This window comes from Parasteatoda tepidariorum, chromosome 7 (assembly GCF_043381705.1).
Source record: "Parasteatoda tepidariorum isolate YZ-2023 chromosome 7, CAS_Ptep_4.0, whole genome shotgun sequence".
Lineage (NCBI taxonomy): Eukaryota > Metazoa > Arthropoda > Arachnida > Araneae > Theridiidae > Parasteatoda > Parasteatoda tepidariorum.
The window spans coordinates 85,071,449-85,091,380 of record NC_092210.1 but is presented as its reverse complement, the minus strand read 5'-3'; positions in this window follow the sequence as shown (position 1 = coordinate 85,091,380).

Here is a 19,932-nt window from a genome sequence, read left to right as displayed (position 1 = left end):
CGATAAAGCATTTTAACACTTGACATACCACACTTTGGCCTCCAAGTAATTCGTTCTTATGTTAACATAATTCAAAAGTTCTGGATTATTCGATTTGTAGTTTCAGTGTCGTAGACTCCAAGCGTCTTTTTTTCTTTTTTTTCTTCTTCTTTTTATTGCCTTTTTTTTTTACATCTCTTTCATGCTAAATTTGGCTAGTCATTTTTTTTAACCAGAAACTTAATTGAATTCATAGATGCTTCTTTGCGAACCAGTATTTTATTGCTGCCAATTTTATGCCAACTTAACGCCACTTTTTGCCCACTTCATTATTCTTGCCACAACTTTGTCGCTTTTTTTTTCTCTGAAATTCCATTATGCCTGGCTAAAACTGCTTTTTTTCAGATTATGTAATGAAATAATTTATTGTGCTATTTGTCAAAATTCTATTACTTCTTTGGAATTTTTGGTAATTTCCTGTAGCTTAAAGTTGAGCTTCCGCTTGACCAGCACAGTCGGCTAATTTTTGTAACAAATGAGATGGCGGATTATGGAAGAAATGATTATGATAAAGCTTGAAATTGTCTCAAATTCTCTGATGGTGTTGCAATAAGCAAATTAGACGTTTGTTTCCTCCCGTGGTGTTCGTTTAAGCCGTCATCTTGAATTTACTATGGACTGTAAAAAATACTCGCTATATCTTAAGTTGGTTGGTGTCGTATCTTCTATTGAATCATATTTCATGGTGTGCTTGAATAGTTTTTGTTATTTCTAGTTTCCGTATAGTTCCGTCTAGTTCTAGTTCCAAGTTAATTTCCGTATTTAGAGACGTTAGAAATTACTGAAAATGCTTGAAATTATAGTTTAGAAACATTATATCTTTATGGTTAGACTCCATGTACGATGGTTATAATAAAAAGTTAGTAATTACATGTGAAAATTAATAACATTCTTACAGCAAAACTAATTTAAATAATAAATATTTTATTATTTTTAGCAATACAATACCATTTTTTGCATGTTCCAAAAATTTCTGTGCCACATCCAATCATTTGAGCCATCCATCATCTGTTAGAAAATAACAATTCGGGAGAAGCTGAAAAAAAATGGCGAATGTTTTAGATTCCCTCGTGGAAAAATTGGCAGTGTCAAAAGTTAGTCGCATATTTATCCTGTTCACTTCAAAGTAAGGGATTCAATAATTTATCTCATTCCCTTTATTATATGATATAATTTAAACTATTTTCCTATAATTCCATTCGTATAATTTATATTATTTTCCTATGTCTTAAATATTAAAAAAAAATGCCTGTCACAGTTGTGAAATTTGTGATTTTTCGACAAATTCTATTAAGTCTTATGTGGATTACTGAAATTCGCATCGGAAAAAAGAAAAAAATTAAATCTTATGATCTATTTAATAGTTTAAATCTTATAAATACCTTACATCTTTCGTGTTCTTAAACACTCAAGCTCGTATTTCTCGAAACCAAGACGTTATTTTAACTGTAATATCTATTCCTGTAATGATGAAGTGTCTTATGATATTCAAAAGTTGATATGTTATGTAAAAGTTCTACTTCGATGAAGTTGCGGTCATGGCGTGCCTTTTCATTCAACGCAATATGGAATACAGCGAAAAATACTCTTTTCTAAGCCACTTGAGTCATTGTCATTACACGGAGAAAATAAAAATCTGGTAAAATTACCGTATTGCATGATAATGACATTTCTGGTAGAGATAACATAATCCTGGCAACAAAAAACTAAATATTCAGTGTCTGAACTATTAATATTGTAATTTTTCTGTTTATGTGTTAACCTTCTACTGGAAATTCTGGTTTTCAATAATATAGTTATTCCCAGACATTCAATAAATAATACAAAGACGAAGGTAAGCCTTACCGAATAAATGACTTTTACGCCATGTTTAAAGGTATTTCAGTAAAAAGACCAAATTTTATCACTTTTACTAATTCTGTAAACCTTATTTTATAGTTAATTTTAGCAAAATCATTACTGAAGTTCTCCGGTAAAAATTACTGAGCAATTTAGTGATCACGCAGAATCAGAAACACTGCTAATATTACTATATTCTGGTAATTTTGATTAAATTTTTTCTCTGTGTAAGATTCATTGAATGTTTTGAAAAATGTTATTTTAAAACCGCTGATTATGCTATGTCATATTAAGACAACTCACCAGATTTTAATTCTATTGGCTACCAAATTGAGTAGGAAGTTGAATAATGTGAAAGCTTATTAGGAAAGTGAGGTATTGTTCCCCTTTTTCCTTTATGCTGAGTATTTTAGCAATGAAAAATAGATTTCGAAAAATATTTTTTTTAAATCTACATTCAATAATTTTTTTTCTTCTGACAAAGATTACATAAAAAATAGTATTTAGTTCTCATATTTGTTTTAGGTACAGTAAGTATTTTTGAAGTTTGCCTTCTGAAGACGTAACCAATTCTCACATTTTTCTAAGTTAAACGTTTACTATAATAAACTGACTAAAATAAAATTTATGTAAAATTCTTTAAATTGCTTTAATAAAGTATATACATAATTTGGAACTTGAAATACCATATTAATGAAAGGATCGAAAATAATAATTGTGCAAGTTTTTACTTATTTCATGAGAATTATAACTGGACAATCCCGTCAATTTTAAGTGATTAATGATCAGAAGTCAGAATAATGATAGAAGTGCAAAGAGAAAATTGCTGAGATCTTGATCGCATAACTTTATTGCTGAGAGGTGTTCAAAACATTTAATAACCATTTATACTACATTGTTAAGATCATTGTCTATGTTGTTGCTTGCGAGATTGAGCATTTGAGTTACCATTGTTTTAAATACCCGATGGGTGTAGTTTCGAAAATAATTGCTTGGAATTATGTTTGGAATGCTTGGTCAACCAGGTGTTCTTTGAATTTCACTATCTTAGAGATATGCCGTATTGCTCTGCAATAAGACGAAAAAAATTTACATTAAAAACGAGCTATTAGGATGATAAGAGGAATTATTTTGTTTATATTGTAGAATTAGAAAATACTAATTTTGTTGAACTTTATTTATTTTATTTATTTATTTTTGAATTTCGTTTCTGAGGTCATTGTCTTCATTGCCGAGTGCTAGATTGAGCATTTGAGGAACCATTGTTTTAAAAACGCGAAATATATAGCTTCGAAAATACTAAATTTGGGATGAAATTTTTAATACTTGTCGAGTTTGGTGGTTGAACAATTGCATCTATCAGATGTTCTTTCTGCTTGGTAAGTACACTGCAAACTTATTGATACGCAGTATTGTTTCGCAATAAAAGGAAAAATATTATATTGAAAACTAGTTATTAAGATAATAAAGTACATATTTTTTTCTATTTTACAAAAATGGAAAATAGCAATTTTGTGAACTTGTTTTTTTAAACTTCATTGTTGAGCTTATTGTTTTCATTGTTGCATGCTAGATTGTGCAATATGATACCTTAAGGTTTATTTCCCAGAATATTTTCTCCGTGTACGAAAAAAATTTATTTCAGGTGATAGAGTAATAGAAATTTAAAAATAGTTTTAATTTTTTAATATTTCCAAAATTCTAAGGTTTTATTAACAATCGGAAATGAAAATTTATTTCAAATTCCAATTTTACTTTCTTTCTAAACTCTTTTTCCAAATATCTTGCTTTGGAATTCTGCTAACAAGAGTCTGCTAACGAAGAGTGTTCCAAATGAATGAAACATAAAAGAGAAATATGAAAGAGATATGTGATTTATCCATGATTAAATGCATGTCTTCTCTAAAAGCAAATAAATTGTAGCAGTCCCAAATGATCATGCAACTTATTTTGCAATATCAGAAGTAAATGAAATACCTGTTTTTACTTTAAAATAGTCAAATAATTTGTTCAAGAATGTTAAAATTATCAACTGTAAAATTTTGTTGTTCTTTGCATTTATAAAGCTTTGTTTCGATGGTTATGGTATTGTTATTATTAAAGTCAAAATCTTACGTATGGTGGTACTGTCTCATAATATTATTATAGTAAAGTTAGTCTCTCAGCCAAAACTTAAAAGTTACTCAATTTTGCATAAATAAGTATTAAAACTGCACAATTGATATTCTATTCGTAGACAAATCACATCCCTATAAATCTGGAGCTACAAACGATTGCAGTTTCAATAAGTTGTTCATATTTTTATAGTTAAGGAATAGTTATAAGTATTTAGATATGATATTATGATAGTTAGTAGAAGCACTTTTAAAACATTTGCTTATAACCACAAAAACTACGATTGCTCGGAGAACAATTTTGTCAAGTTCTTCAATTTTATATGAACAAATAATAATAATGAAGAGACTGATATATAGTTACAGTTTTACACTATTCCATTAATGTTATATGCTGTTCTAGCTGTATACATCGTTTTACATATAATTTCCTATTTGACTCAATTATACAGTACCAAAACAGGTTTAAAATATTATTTTTCTATCATGAAAATAAAAGAAACACTTCATTTTGTTCCAACTGCACTTTTATAAGTTATTAAGAATGAATCTTCAATGCAATAAAGCTATTGAAATGAATACTATTCATGATTTACTTCATCAATTAATTTATGTCAAAATATGCGCTTATTTTGAATTTTTTTTAAACATCTTCAATTTAAAAATCATGATTTCCTATTCATCAAATTCGTTTTAATAGTTAAAAAATCAAAAAACTGGAGAAAAATGATAAATTAATGATATTTTTATCTTTGAGCAGAACAAAAAATCCCAGATGAATGACTAGAAATATGAATTACACTGTTACAAATTTTTGTTGCATTTATACAAATGCTTGATCTTGGCTAATTTCAGTGAGGGAATTTCATATCTAAAATTAAATTTGCGCCTAAAACTAAGGATTCTTTTAAATAACATTTTAGCCATTTTTTTGTTAGGGTATCAACAAGATTAAATTTGCATAAGAACCTATGAACCTCGGAAACATCGTTGTACCAGGTTAGGGACGCTTTTCTATTATGACCTGTTAAGAAGCACGTGAAGACATACTTTTCAAAAGTGAAGCTACCCTAGCGTTGTAGGACAACATTTCCAGGCACGATTCCAGGCTGACTCCAGCCAAGCATTTCCAATTCATGAGCAGTTTTTAATCCTATTTCATAACTTCAGTAAAATTTTCCTGCAACGTTTCTGTGATCCTCTGTTACAGATAACGGTCTTAATCTTCAACAGAAAATAGAATATAAATGATGTCACTGTAGCTTGAAGAGAAACTGCTTAAAAAAATCCTGTGCAACTGAAAGCAAAAAAAATATTGTACCTCAATATTATCTATAAATTCTTTTGTATATTTTCGAATCATATATATTCCTACTTATGCGTACATGCTTTTACAAATTGAGTGTTTCGATTCAAGGTGAACTTCCGTCAATGGGTAATGGAATTTAAGCAATAATGCTGCATCAGCTGAAATCAATTAATAAATTTCTCTTGGGGCAATTTAGAAATTAACTGACCTCTCTGCCTAATTGAGCAATACTCAGGATTTAAACTGTTTCAATAATTGTTCCAATTTGTGAACCAGTAGGAAGTATGTTATATTTACACCAGGCCTTCTATCCACTTCTACTCAATAAATTAATACATTCTGAGTCATTATCTATACGAATCCTATAATTTAACTAGGTGTTTTTAAATAAGAAATTCGGATTCACATTTCTCATTCAGAAGAACGAATTTCACTGTGAACTTGAATAAATAACAGAACTTTAATTTTAAATTTTCCCTTGCTAACTATTTTTGAAACGTAAATTTAATTGTTATCACTGCAATACATGACTATTTTAATTTTAAACATAGTTAAAAATGATAAACTGCAGCATTCAATTTCTGCAACTAAACATAGTGTATTAGTATTCAAAACAACGATCATTCAAGAAGACATACTTGGTAGATGCGTCATGCCAGATAAAGGAGATTTTAGTGAATAATCTCAAAGAAATATGTTTATTAGTGAAATAAATGTTTGTATTAAGTAGATTTTCTGATAAAATAATAATACAGTCAAACCTCGCTATAGTGAACACGGCTTATAGTGAACTCCAGTATATAGTGAACGAAATGCTCGGTCCCGTGCATTGCTATACACGGATAATGTTATTTTTAGGGGATATAGTGAACCAAAAAAGTGAGGAAGTTGGATATAATGAACTTTTTTCTGCCTTCGATTGATCTCCCCCCTATTTTCTTTGTTATAATTTTGGAATTTCTACTCCAAAATAAATACATATACCGATTTTTAAATTACCATCTATAGAAACTACTTTTATGTGCTCGAATGGCAGGTTAGACAGGTTTAAAAAGCGGAATAACAGAAATTCAGGAAAAATTATCTGAGAATCGGGAAGTGTTTCCATATCTGATGTTGAGGATTGCTCATCAGCTAAAGATTACTAATTTTTATTTGTACGCAAGACGAAGCGTGATGAAAAATAACACATTTTTTGCTACTACATAATATTTTTCAGTCATTTATATGAATATAATGTAATAAAAGAGAGGAGTTTGGAAACCATTAGTGAAATTGCCCGCGTAACGGATATAGTGAACTCCCGGTTATAGTGAACCGGAATTTCGGTCCCTTGAAGATTCACTATAGCGGGGTTTGACTGTATATAACATTTAACAAGAATCTCCTAGCATATGAATTTTTTTTTTCGAAATAAACGATCTTAAATATAAAAGAAATTTGAAATCACTAGACCAACTAACAATATTTTTTCTAAAATACAATTAAGATTAAGATTTTAAAGTAATTGTGCTACATTACTTTACAAGTGAATTTGACAAAAAATTTCTAAGAAGATTCCTATTTCAATACTACAATTTGAAATATTATAATACGATATTCTTCGATTTCAATATTCTTCGTTACTGTATTACAAGAGATTAAACAAATTGAAAAGCAATAAAGAAGCAATTGGTAAAACAACGAAGTGAGTTCTTACAACAACCTTTTGAGGGGATTTAACCAAAAAATATCCCAAGAATGAAAATACAAGATAAGAGAAAAATTAAGTTCATAAGCTCATTCTACAGATAAAGTGATGAAAAATAAGGTTTGGGATACAAGTGTTAGAAATTGATTAATAAAAATGGTCTAAGAAACCCATATTTCTTCCATCAAAACTTAAACTGTTGGAAATAATATTTTAAAAAGTTATTGAAGCATTTCATCACAAAGAGTAAACGTAGAAGCGATGTTTCTGTTTTAAAAATTCGCTTACAAGGAAAAAGATTCGTCAAATTCCAATAAATCATCGTGTGATGCTGTACAAATAACGCAATTTGAAAAATATTTTTCAAACAATATTAATTTTTTTCCCTTTTACGTAATAGTGGTGATTATTTAATTTTCATACGAAGGTTACAAGATTTTTTGTTATTATGAAATGCATACGAAACAAGAAATTAAAATATATGAGCTCAAATCTTCGAGCGCTGTTTTGATGTGCCTATCCATGTCAAATGTTTCAAAACGTGGCTAATGCGCTCGTTAAAAATAGAATTTCTAGCGAAAAATCACGTCTATTCAATAGAAATTAAACTGTGTCAATTTTGCAACTTAACACTAGAATAACCACATTTTGGACTAACCTGAAACCGTCATTTGGGGTCAATTTAACCACCATGAGAAATCAATGTTGATTTAAAGTAAAGGATTTTTTAATTGATGATATTTGTTGAAAACCCAATACATAAGGATTTTTAGAGATGGAAATAATTTTTGTTATTTTTTTCTTAACGTAATGACAATATAATAATGCAGTGTAATATTGTAATACAGGTTGTTCTTTGGCGGAAGCACAAGGAGTACGAAAATAAATAAATGCAAATATATGCAATACGCATTAACACACAGCATGTTTTAACTAAATTGCACATTATATATGCGTAGGCGTAATATCCTAGTGACGTAAAAGTGACGACAAAAAATCTACAAATTGGTGTTTAGCATCTCTCATAGCTATCAGAAGTTTCATTCTCTTCCTTTCAAATGTTACAATGATTTTGAGTATTTCTTTTATTTTAGTGACTGGATATTTTGAATTATGTGCTATCTGGATGTGTAAAACATTAATCCGTAGTTCTTCAATGAGGTCAATAATCGCTAGCAATGCGCAAATCGTGGAAAAAGTATTCATTGGAAAACTATCCAAGCATTGAGCAAAACATTATTTTAAACATTCCTAGAAAATCAATTTAAAAAGATTCGAACTTCGATTTACATCGTGTAGAATATGTCTAGTTTGTCATTTCGTTCGATTGCAATAATTGAGAGTGCTTATAATTAAGAGTACTCTGTGCAATCGTTTGCAAACACATGCTCCCTTGAATATTATTTAGATTTTTGAGATTTTTTTGTGGACCTATACATTGAGTGATTCGTTTTCATTCTTTAGTGCAAAAGATTAATGTCATGACAAAGAAATGACATAAAAAGTTCTTTTTATTTTGTTGTTTAGATGTATAATCTTAATTATGTGGGCATTTCTTTTTAACGAAAAAAAAATTATCTGCAAGTTTTACTGAGGTAAAAGAATTATCAAGAGAAATCGCTCTACTCGAAATTTAGGTGTGGTTCCATACTTATGGAACGATATTTTCCCAGAATTGTAATTCATTAGGCCACTTTTCAACGTGCACAAATATAGATGTCCATTCAATTTTTACTTCTTTTTTTTTAAATTTAAAGCTGTTGAAAACAAAAACTTGAAGTCAAAGTTAGGTAGATGTTTGTCATGCGATAAATTTGTATAGCAATAACTGTTCAGCGAAACAACAAATCTGAAAATCAATAAGAGTTCAAATAAGGTACCATCGAATCAAGGATACCATATAATTTGCGTAAATTATTATGGGACAATTTTTAACACGCTTGACTCCCATATCTATTCTGGAAATCATCATCACAAGGTTGCAGAGACTTGCAAAATCGAAAACTGTCAGGAATTTCAAAAATGAATGTTTTTCCTACGAGGCTCAAGATGATTCTTTCTGTCTAGTATTTTATTGATTATTTATTTTAATAATCAACATAAATTCATGGCATTTTGATATCATATACTGAATTTTGTTTTTAAAACCTTTAATAATAAGAATTTCAAAGCTCACGCGTATCTTCAAAAACAACCTAAGAAATGGCAAAAAATAAATAAAATGACACTAATGACCCTTCTAGTGTTTAATTGCAACTATTAATTAATTTACTTACATGAGTTCAACCCAAACTGCAAAAAAATATGATATAAAGTATAGCACTTTGGGTGCATCATCCGCAAAACATATTTTAGCGCAAAATCCATTAATATCGTAAAATTATGTACCATAATTGGAAAATAATATTTATTTCGAATTCAGCGATTTTGCAGTTATAATTACTGTAAAAATGACGGCGTATGATATTTTTTTCTTCCTTAGCATGTTCCGATGAAATTGGATTATACGATAAAAAAAAATACCAGCACCCTAAGTGTCTGTACTTTTTACCAGAAATTGATCCGGAATTTTTTACAGTGCACTGAACCACTAAGATTAACGATTCGTACGTTATAATTCAATCGTCTGATTGAAAATAATTAAATATATCTTCTAGCTTATTGTTCACTGAGGAAAAAAATAGTCAAAACTACCAGAATATGGTACACATTTACCATGTTTCTGGTTCTATAGAGACTCCAAAAAGCTCAGTAATCTTTACCAAAGCACGTGGTAATGTTTACGGTAAAATTTACAATAAATTATGGATTTATAATATGTGATAAAATTGGGGAAATGCTGTAAAATTTGGTAATTTATTCCTGATACCTTAGAGCATGGATGAAAAATCATTCCAGTACATTTATTTTTCAATTTTGTATTTTTTACTAAATATGTGCTGAAATAATTTTGAAAACCAAAATTTCCAGAAAACAATTACCATTTGAATGGAAAAATTTACAAAGTAAATGGTTTAAATGCCGTATATTTTGGTTTTATTAACCATTTTTTTAACAGAATTGTCGTCCCTGCATAACGGTACTTTTCCGTGCATTTTTTCCTGTGTATGTTGGTATAGTTAACTTCTTTTCACTTCCAATCCACGGAAAATCATAAATGATTTCTCATTTCCCTCACTAAAAGTTGCAGTTTCAATTACAAAAATACAATAATTTAATCTTCGCTTTCATACAATAAACTAAAGACGAGTATTTTAAGAAGAAAAAATTTTTTTATTCCTTACCATATAATGTGTAACTATCTTTAAATATTTTTAAAGAAATGTGCAACGACACTCATTAGTCTATGATATCTACTTACCCCTATCAAAAATTATAAAGATATAAAACGAATTTTGACATTTTATATTCTTTTCTATTAAGTAAAAAATATGTAGACGGAATCATTATTCATTTACGAAGAAGACAAACAAAAGGAAACACATATGTATTTATTACATTAATTTTGACTTTAATATACTTTCCTATAAAAGAAAGAATGTAGAGATTTTATATGCTCCGTAATGTGTTTTGTGTTCCATATATATGATTATAATAGTCAATGCTAAATTTAGAATGATACACCTTCATTTCCGATTTTTACAGATAATTTTATTAGATTTGAGCTTGTTTTAGATCTAATAATAATTTAATATAATTTTTGGAAATGAATCAGAAAATATAGTAGTAATTTAATTTATACGGAAATCCTATATTTTTTTTTTATTTATTGTCCTTAATCAGTTCCGCTCCCCCTTTTACACAGAGTCACGTTTTAAATGAAAGTGACATTCTCGAAATTTTTGACAGAACTACATTCTGGAAATCTAAATTTGTTTGACTTCTTTGCATTGAAAAGAGACGGAAAACAATTGTTAGAGAAGAAAAATCTTGTTTAATGTAATGCGTATGCTAAAAGGAAAGCAAAAAGGATTTTTTCAGTTACTGTAAGATCTTAAATAAAAGTAGGAAGCTTTCTCTAAAAATAAATGGAGTTCTTTATAAGAAAAGTTCTAACTTGTTTATATGACAAGTAATTAATTTTGAACAATGCCACACTCATAGCAGAGTTTCATGTAAAATTGCGAATAAGTTACAAAATATTTCGTATAGTTTCGAAATTTCACAAACTCACCATTTAGCTAAAGAAAATATGTCTCTTTTTAAAATAAGAAAAAGAACAAATAATTCTTTGAAGAATGATTAAATTTATTCTTTTAAAGCGCACTTCCTACGGCCATTCTTGATATTACATATTTGATGGTTAATATTTTGGCAATGCTATTTTTCATCTTGAAAATAAATAAATTAAAACAATAATTAATGTATACAAATTATATTATATTAAGATATTATCATATTCAGATTGCATTAGATATTAAGATATCATTTTTATAAAAATTATAAAATAACTGCAATAAAAAAAATTATCATATTTCTTAAAATTAATTAAGAAGCTTATCTTCTTTATTTTCTTTCTTTAAATTCCTGTTTTACAAGGGACGGTAATATAAAACGTGAAGTGTAATGTAAGTTAAAGTAGACAAACATGTAAACACAAACTCCAACACCATTAATTTTATCAAGAATACAATAATTTAAAATTTCAAAGCTGGAGTTTAAAATATTAAAACGAAAGAAAACTGCGTTTTTGCAATGCTGCTTCGTTTAAATTTTTGCAATGTTCCTTTTTTCAATTTGAAACAATACATGCAGCATTTTTTACTTTTTTAGTGCATACTTGTTAAAATTAACTCTTGAGTTAGTACAATTATACACTTAAAATTAGCAACATTTTTTTAATTAGGTATGTTTATTTGTATAGTTGAAAATTTACTATATTTTTAATAACAAATTTAATTTGACACAGTTTAATAATTCAGTTTAATTAAATGCAAAAAAAAGGGGAAACTAAAAAACATTTAGTATTTTTACTTTTTTGTTCTTTCAAAGAATTATTCTATTTTTTTTCCTTTTTATCTCGCAAATCAAACGCCATATATATGGCTTCGTTTTTCTTTCCACCTTTAAATGTTACTGATCTTCTGATTTTTTTTTTAAATTTTAAAATGCTTTCTCTTTAAATTTCGAAAGCTTTCTTCATCGAATATTTTCCATGCATACACGTTTGAAAAAAATCGAAGGAAAATTCATGTTTTTTTTTAAATATTAATTTTCTAAATATTACTATGCATTAGTGTTAATACCAGCATTTAAAAAAACAGCTCGTATAAAAGTTTATAATGAGGGTTAAATAATTACTTGTTACAAAATGTGTTTAAAAAACTCAAAATAGAAAATCTGTGAGAAAAAAACAGGTTAAGTTACACTACCGTCCTTAATTTCAATAAATTTATTCATTCTTCAGATTTTCCAAAACAATACAAAAAATAATTCCCAGATACGAGAATGCATTACTTTATTTAAGCTTAAAAAACTTAATTCACTACAAAATTTTGCATATACCGAACACAGAATAATTTTGTCACGTGTCCCTTCAATTCAAATATTGAATTCAAATTCAAATATTGAATTCAAATTCAAAAGAGATTATCATTTCAAAAATTGAACGATTTCATTGAATTCTTCCAGCTTTCGGATCTAATGGTTTTCCAGTTGTATTAAACCAATAACCGCCGATGCCTTAGACTTGTGATAATGATGTTTTTTGATGTAATTGTGCGTATAATTTGTGAAACACATCCTTTATTTCACATGATACGATGCAGGAATCAAAACTTAGATCAAAAACTTCAGTTTTTGAAAAATATGATATAAATAAATTTTTACCATCCTTATGAGCATGTTTTAAATTTGAACTGAATTAAAGCAGTTTTAAAAGTAACAGCTATGCGTATTAAAGTACCCTATTATGAGTGCTTTTTGTGAAAAAATGAAAAAATAGAGGTATATATTTGAATTAAATAAGTGACAATGTTACTGCTCGTGATTTTAAATGATAGCTTTAGCATATATATATATATATATACATTAGGAATCAATGAAATAAATTCCGTTTTAAATCACTTTACCTAACAGCTAGGTTAAATAATTTTTAATGCTTTAGTTGTACAGTGATTTAATTCTATTTCTAATCCATAGAGCCCTTTCCGACGCTACAGAAGAATACTGGAGGTGTACTAATCTTAAAATCAGTTAGAACGTTGGTTAAGGGATTTTGATACAAGTGACTGGTTTATGGTTTACTATTTAAATAAATTATTCATTTTGTATTTTACACTTCTATTTTTAATAAACCCATTTCTTAATACATGGAATTGATTTACTATTCAAATAAATCGTTCATTTACTTTGTATTGTATACTTCCAATGTTAATAAATTCTTTTTTTAATAAAATGAATTGGTTCACTATTCAATTGAATCATTAATTTTGCATTCCATACTTGCAAATCATAACAAAACCTTAAACCAACCGTCAAAATCTAATGTGGTTAAAACTCCGATTAAAATATTATTCTCCCAAACATATTGCACTTCCATATTCTTAATTATGGCGAATTATTTACACGATTTGTTTGGGCAATTATAAATACATGATAAATCAACAACAAAAAAATTACTATCATTGTTTTTTTTTAAGATTTCTTTTTCTAAACTACTCAACATTTAATGTTTATATGAACTTATTATATTACGAGCTGCATAACATCTTCTTTCATGAGAGTAAAATTACTTTAATCTAGCTTCTCATATGAAAGCTTGTTTACAGAAATAGGATTACTGCAGAAGCTTTATATGACACGATAAGAAATTGCCTGATGTCACTGATAAGTACAAACAATATCTTATGAAATAATATCAAGGCCTATTCATCATTAAATTGTCATCAGTTCCTATTCTATCATTTATTTTGTCTTGTGTTACAAGATCCCAGATAAGAATATATTTCTGTTATCAGTGGTGGACGCTGGTGAAATAACAAAATGAAACTATTATATAGTTTTATTTAGTTTACAATGTTTTACTAGATGTGTGATTTAATACTGAGACCTTAAATTTCTTTTAAATAATGATAACCACATAAAGAAAATTAAAGCATGAAAAGCCAGTCAAAAACGTTTAATAATGACAAAAATTACATTCTAAATGAGTTTTGCTTTGTTTCTTTTTGTCCCTGTTATTTTTTAATCAAATTGTGAATTTTTAAGGAATAGATTATAAAGTTTTCATCAAAATTTCGTTTTTTATTTTATCATATCCGAAAATTGCTTTTATAACGTTTCCCTCAAAACTGAAAAACTGTATTGGTGATAATGTATTTTTTTTTTAAATTTTTTAATATAAAATAATGTTGTGAGAAACGAGGAATTCAATGATTATAGTTTAACAGTTTGCGAATCACGTATAATTGCTTATATTACGTAAACATCAAAAAAAATTTAGAGAAATAGAGTCGCATTACTGTTTATCATCGTATTTCTATTGTATATCATCGTATTTCTATGTATATCATCGTAGTCTGTATTTCAATCAGATGAATACTAGCTGAATACCCGTTTTTTGAACAGAATAAAGAGCTTAAATATATTAATTTTTGTGTATTTAACTTAAATATATTAATTTTCTGTCCTTGCAGTACCTTTACAATATTATATTATACAAAACACGTTTAATCCAATGCTAATCCACCTTTAAGGAACCTATACTCTGTATCAAGTTAGAAAGAAACCATTGCGGTATAGAATTTTTAGTAATCATCTACGACTGCCTAGACTTCTGTTGTATTTCGTAATCAAATTATTCGAGTATGTTTTCAAAACAACATAAAAGCTTTTAAAAGTTAAATAAGTCAGGCAGAGATTTAATTCCTGTACGATATATATCATTGAATTATCAAAAAAAAAAGTTATAGTTTCGCAGCCTTGCTGGAATCCTAGGCTTTTCGATAAATATGGAGAACATTCGTTCTTTAAAAGGAAACAACTATATGGCGTTGCAAGTTCATTGGATTCGATTAGAGCCCCTGAATTAGAGAGGCTGACTCGTCCGCCATTTCGGAGCAAAAACTTTCAACAAGCGGAAGAGCTACAAGATTTGGCAACTCATCGCTGCAAACGGCACTAACCTCAACTAAGAAAATCCGTAACGAAAAGCGTGTTTGCTTACATCGATTAACGCAGTTTTTCAGAAACTATTTTTTAACACTCGAACAAATTCATTGCAAAATTTATTATTGTTGGAATCTAAAATAAAAAACATTATTCATTACTAGATGGAAACAATTTATACACATTTTTGGTTCTTTAATAATTATAAATAAAAAAAATAAGCAAATGGAGAAAAATCAGTAATTTTATATTTGCATTTGATTTAAGCTTAGCTAAATTAGTCCTGGTTTCGGACAAGTTATCCACTTCAGTCTTTTTTTTTATGAATTTTTAAAGGACTTGGAATAGCATCAGGCTTAGTGCTATGTTACTATATTTCCCATTTACTTAAAGTTGAGATTATTCAAAATGAACCTGCAAGAAGATTTGAAATTTTTTTTTTTCATACTTAAATTATATCACATTAAAATCACAGATTTTAAATTTTGTAAATATACTCTCCTTAACTTTTCTAAAGCAGAAACTAATTATTTCAGCAATTTAACACAAGAATTTTAACGAAAAAAAAATAACATTTATGGATTCAAAAACGTAGGATAAATCGCATATTAAAAAGATTACTTATAATAAATGTAAACAAACCGTGTGATTAACAACCAACCAAACTAAATTAGTATCTATAAAAATCTAGAACAGCGCGGAGAAAAGTTTTGGGCAATGATACAGAATTTACTTTTTCAAAATCTTATCTCATAGAAAATTAATTTTGGAAACAACATAATACTTGTATTTAAATTGCCAATAATTGGAAAACATTTTTAGTGAACATTGCTTAGTAAATAATTTTTAACAAGCTTATAAAGCGGTAAAGAATTAAAAGAGTGTCCACCCAATTTTCAAAATTTTGCCCAAGATGCAATCGAACATATTTAAGAAGTTGTAAAGCAGAGAATTTAGTGAGCTATTGTACATATATTGCTTCAAGCTAAATTAATTTTTCATGCAAAAACTTTGGAATTATGCTATTTACTAAAAAATGTATAAAAGAACAATTGCATTTGATGATCTTATAAAAAAAATAGAATAGAAATAAAAATAACACAAATTTTACAAGGCTAGTTATTCCTCACCAAAAGAGTACTAAGTTTTAGTAAACATTGCGTATTAAATTACCCAATCATTTGGGGGGGGGGGTACAGAAAACCGTTTACACCCTTTTTCCTATCACTGACTGGGTGGGGACCATGGACGAGTGCAAGTGTAAAAACATCCCTCAGAAAACAGCCGTAACAGGGGAGCCCGAAATCTCAGACCTTGCCGGAATGAAAGAGTTAAGCGATATCCTACTATAAGTAACTATCTGACACATTATTGAATCAAAATGAAATGTAATTAGAATTAGGTAAATATTTATTTTTAACGAAATAAAAGGAAATACCTAAAAGTTAATACAAAACTTGGCGATTCTGAAAGAAGTTTAGCGAATATTTATTCAGCTCATCTCTTGTCTTTATTTGCTTGTTTTTATAAAACACAGACGCCCAATAGTAATAAATAAATTATTAAATATTGTTTAAAGATCATATTTTAAATAAATATTTACTTATTAAATGCAATTTTCAATGAAAATTCTTATATTTTATTTATAGTTAGAAGAGAACAATGCAAGTAACCCCGAAATGCATTATTTTATTATTTTTTTTAAAAAGACAAAAACAATCATCATAACATTTTAAGATCACTTACATACTGCATATATAAGTAAATAAATGCAGTAAATTATAAATAAATGAGTATCTAGCTGACATAAGCGAGCTCCACTTCCTGGCTGCCAGTCATATCTTCTACAATTTATTACCCATTTCTTCTTTCTGTCGAGAAATGATGGAAATCTTAACATTAGAAAGTCTTTTTTTAATAGTGCGTCCAATCCACAGCTGTACAATTACCCATATCATTAATTTTAAGTATCTAAATGGGCTTCTAACTCCCACGCTAATAAACACTACGTAACTTGCGAACTTAATTGCTCCATAATGGCGAACAGTTCAGCTCCCACAATAGAGGAGCCTTAGGTTTGATTAGTCCGCTAAAAATGGCACCGCGCATGCTGACATAGTCTTAACAAGTGAAATGGAGAGATAAAGAATTTTTACTTTAATTTCGCGTTCGAGAAAATCGTCTGGAAAAGACAGCATTTATTAATTTTTATCAGTTTCCTTAAATGCAAACAGAAAGTCGTACGTTTGATTCGATTTTCAGGTATCATTTACATTAATTCTTATTACTTGTTAATTGTTTATTGGTGTGAATAACTACTATCATTATTATTAAGACTACTAGCGAAAAAGAGGCTTTTCAACGTCGTTTTTTGGCGTGCACTTAGATTCAAACAGGCTCTCCATAGAATAATGGGTTTTTCTCAACTTGAAACAGAGTATAGGAATTAACATTTTATGATGCTAGCCCAAATTATTCTTTAGTTATAACAGTGACACAAACACACACATTTAGTAATAAGTTTAATACTTTTAATAGTTTATGTTATTTTAGATAAATTGCTTAAACTTAGAACCTTAGATTCGTAAAATTGAGCTTCAGTTCCTTTTCAAATGGGTCTTTATTGTATAGTGGAAACATAAAATTGTAAAAAAAAATCTTTATATGCACTAGATTATAAAGCTTAAAATACGTGATAATATTTGCAACTTGTTTGCCTAAATTCCCGAGAGCATAATTGCGAAAACAATGTAATTCTCGCAATCTGTTTCACCTACTCTTTTTTTAAATTTAAGATTTCAATATAAAATGAGAAAAAAAAAGAATATTAATTTAATTAAGAATTTAATTAACTAATTAAGAATTAAATGAATTTACCATTTTTAATTTTCGTCGAATGGTACTTAAAATTCAGATTCTTAACATGAAAAATGTTTTCAAAATGCACCAATATTGCCTAATATAAAAATTACTCAGAAATAAAGCTCTCTTTTTGACCACATCTATCCTTGAGCAATATTTTTGACCATCATATCAGTACCAAATCATATAATTTTGCACAAAAAAATTTTTTTAATGTTAAATAAAATTGCTTTTCTACTTCGCATTTTGGAAACAATTTAACAATGACGTCATCATATAGGAGTTAATACTCTTACTTCCCAAGCAGTTTCTGACAAAGAGTTAGTTTTCATTCACTCATACTTTGTTTTCTTTATGTTATACTTCCTAAATTGTTGAAGTAATTGATTCGTTACGTCACTCATAAGGCTTTTGATAACATTTATATCATCAGACAAATAAAGTTAATTTCTTCAATTCAATTTGTTTCCTCGGAGAATTTCTTGGGAAACGGTTGCCCCTACATTGTGAATTTTGAATACCCATTATTTATAGTGCAGTTCATATTTGAAATTATTAATTTCTCTCTTTAAAGAAATGTGTAGAAATTAGTTATTTAAAGTTGGGACTAATCGATATGTTTAACTAAACATAAAGCTTTTGACGAAATTAACATCCTCAGACAATCAATCTCGAAATTAACATCCTTAGTAATTTTAACCTGTCGAAAAGTTCGCTCAGCACATTTCTTAGGGAAAAATCTAAAGGTTTCACCTATAGATGATTAATTTCTTTTTGAAAGAAATATAATTGTAAAAATTAGTTATTTAAAATTGAAAAAATTTTAGGAGAATTAGGAATCCTCTCAACATAACTTGTAAGTTGTTTTGGAATTCTAATTTTAAATATTTCGAAACACGTTGATTTTATTTATTTATCTATTTTTCAATTTCATTCTTCATGTTGATTATTTTTCTAAAACTTTCGGTTTAACAAGTTTAATGCTCAAGATTTTCGTAAGTAGAAACTTTAATATAGATGTATTTCAAAAATTGAAGAATCTTTATAAAAAATGCAAATTCATTTAATGAAAAAAAAGCACATAAGGAGACAGAATACTCAACTGAGAAGAAAAAAATGCTCGTCTTAAGACGCAATATTATCGCAGATTAAAATATTTTGTAGACAAATCTGCTTTTCATAATCATCATCAAATGCCTTATTCTTTTTTTGGGGGGGGGCTTGCCCTTTTTAAATCTTATACATGATTCATCACATATTGAAAGCATTTTCTTTTTGTTTTTCACACTTATTTTATTATTTTAAAATGTTGTTCTTTACATAAAGAAAATATTCTATATACTTTCAAATTCTGTAGTAAACAAAACACGTAGTATCTCAATAAAGGAAGAAGTGAGCAATATTTAATTACCAATTTAGAGTAACTCAGAATCAACATATGTTAAACTCTATTTCTAATGAGACAAAGTTAGATTTAAATTAATCTGTAAATTACCAACTTACTAATGACCTCATCTTCTGTTATTCTAAGCGGCTTTCAATGTTAAAAGCTATTTCAATCAAATTATTGAATTAACGAAAATCGATTATCTCCACCTCTGCCTAGAACTGTTAAGGGAGTTTTAAACAAACTTCACGGAATGTTATTTTCAATAAAGGTCAGAAAAGATTCCATTAACGAAATAATCTTAAAACGGAAGACGAATTAGAATTCTTGTTTACAAGAGAAGCAAATAATTGCATGCACAATGGAAGTTTACAGATTATTAAAATAAAAATTTTAAAAAATGGAAGTATGTTAAAAATAAAATTTAAAAATAAAAGATACATGTAGAATGATTTTTACTCTGAATGAAATTATGTTTAATTGAAAATAAAATTGCCACTTCAATTATTTATTTATTTTCATTCCCGCGTTAGTTTAAAGAAAGTTTATTTCTAACACTTATTAGCATGCTGTCATATTTTAT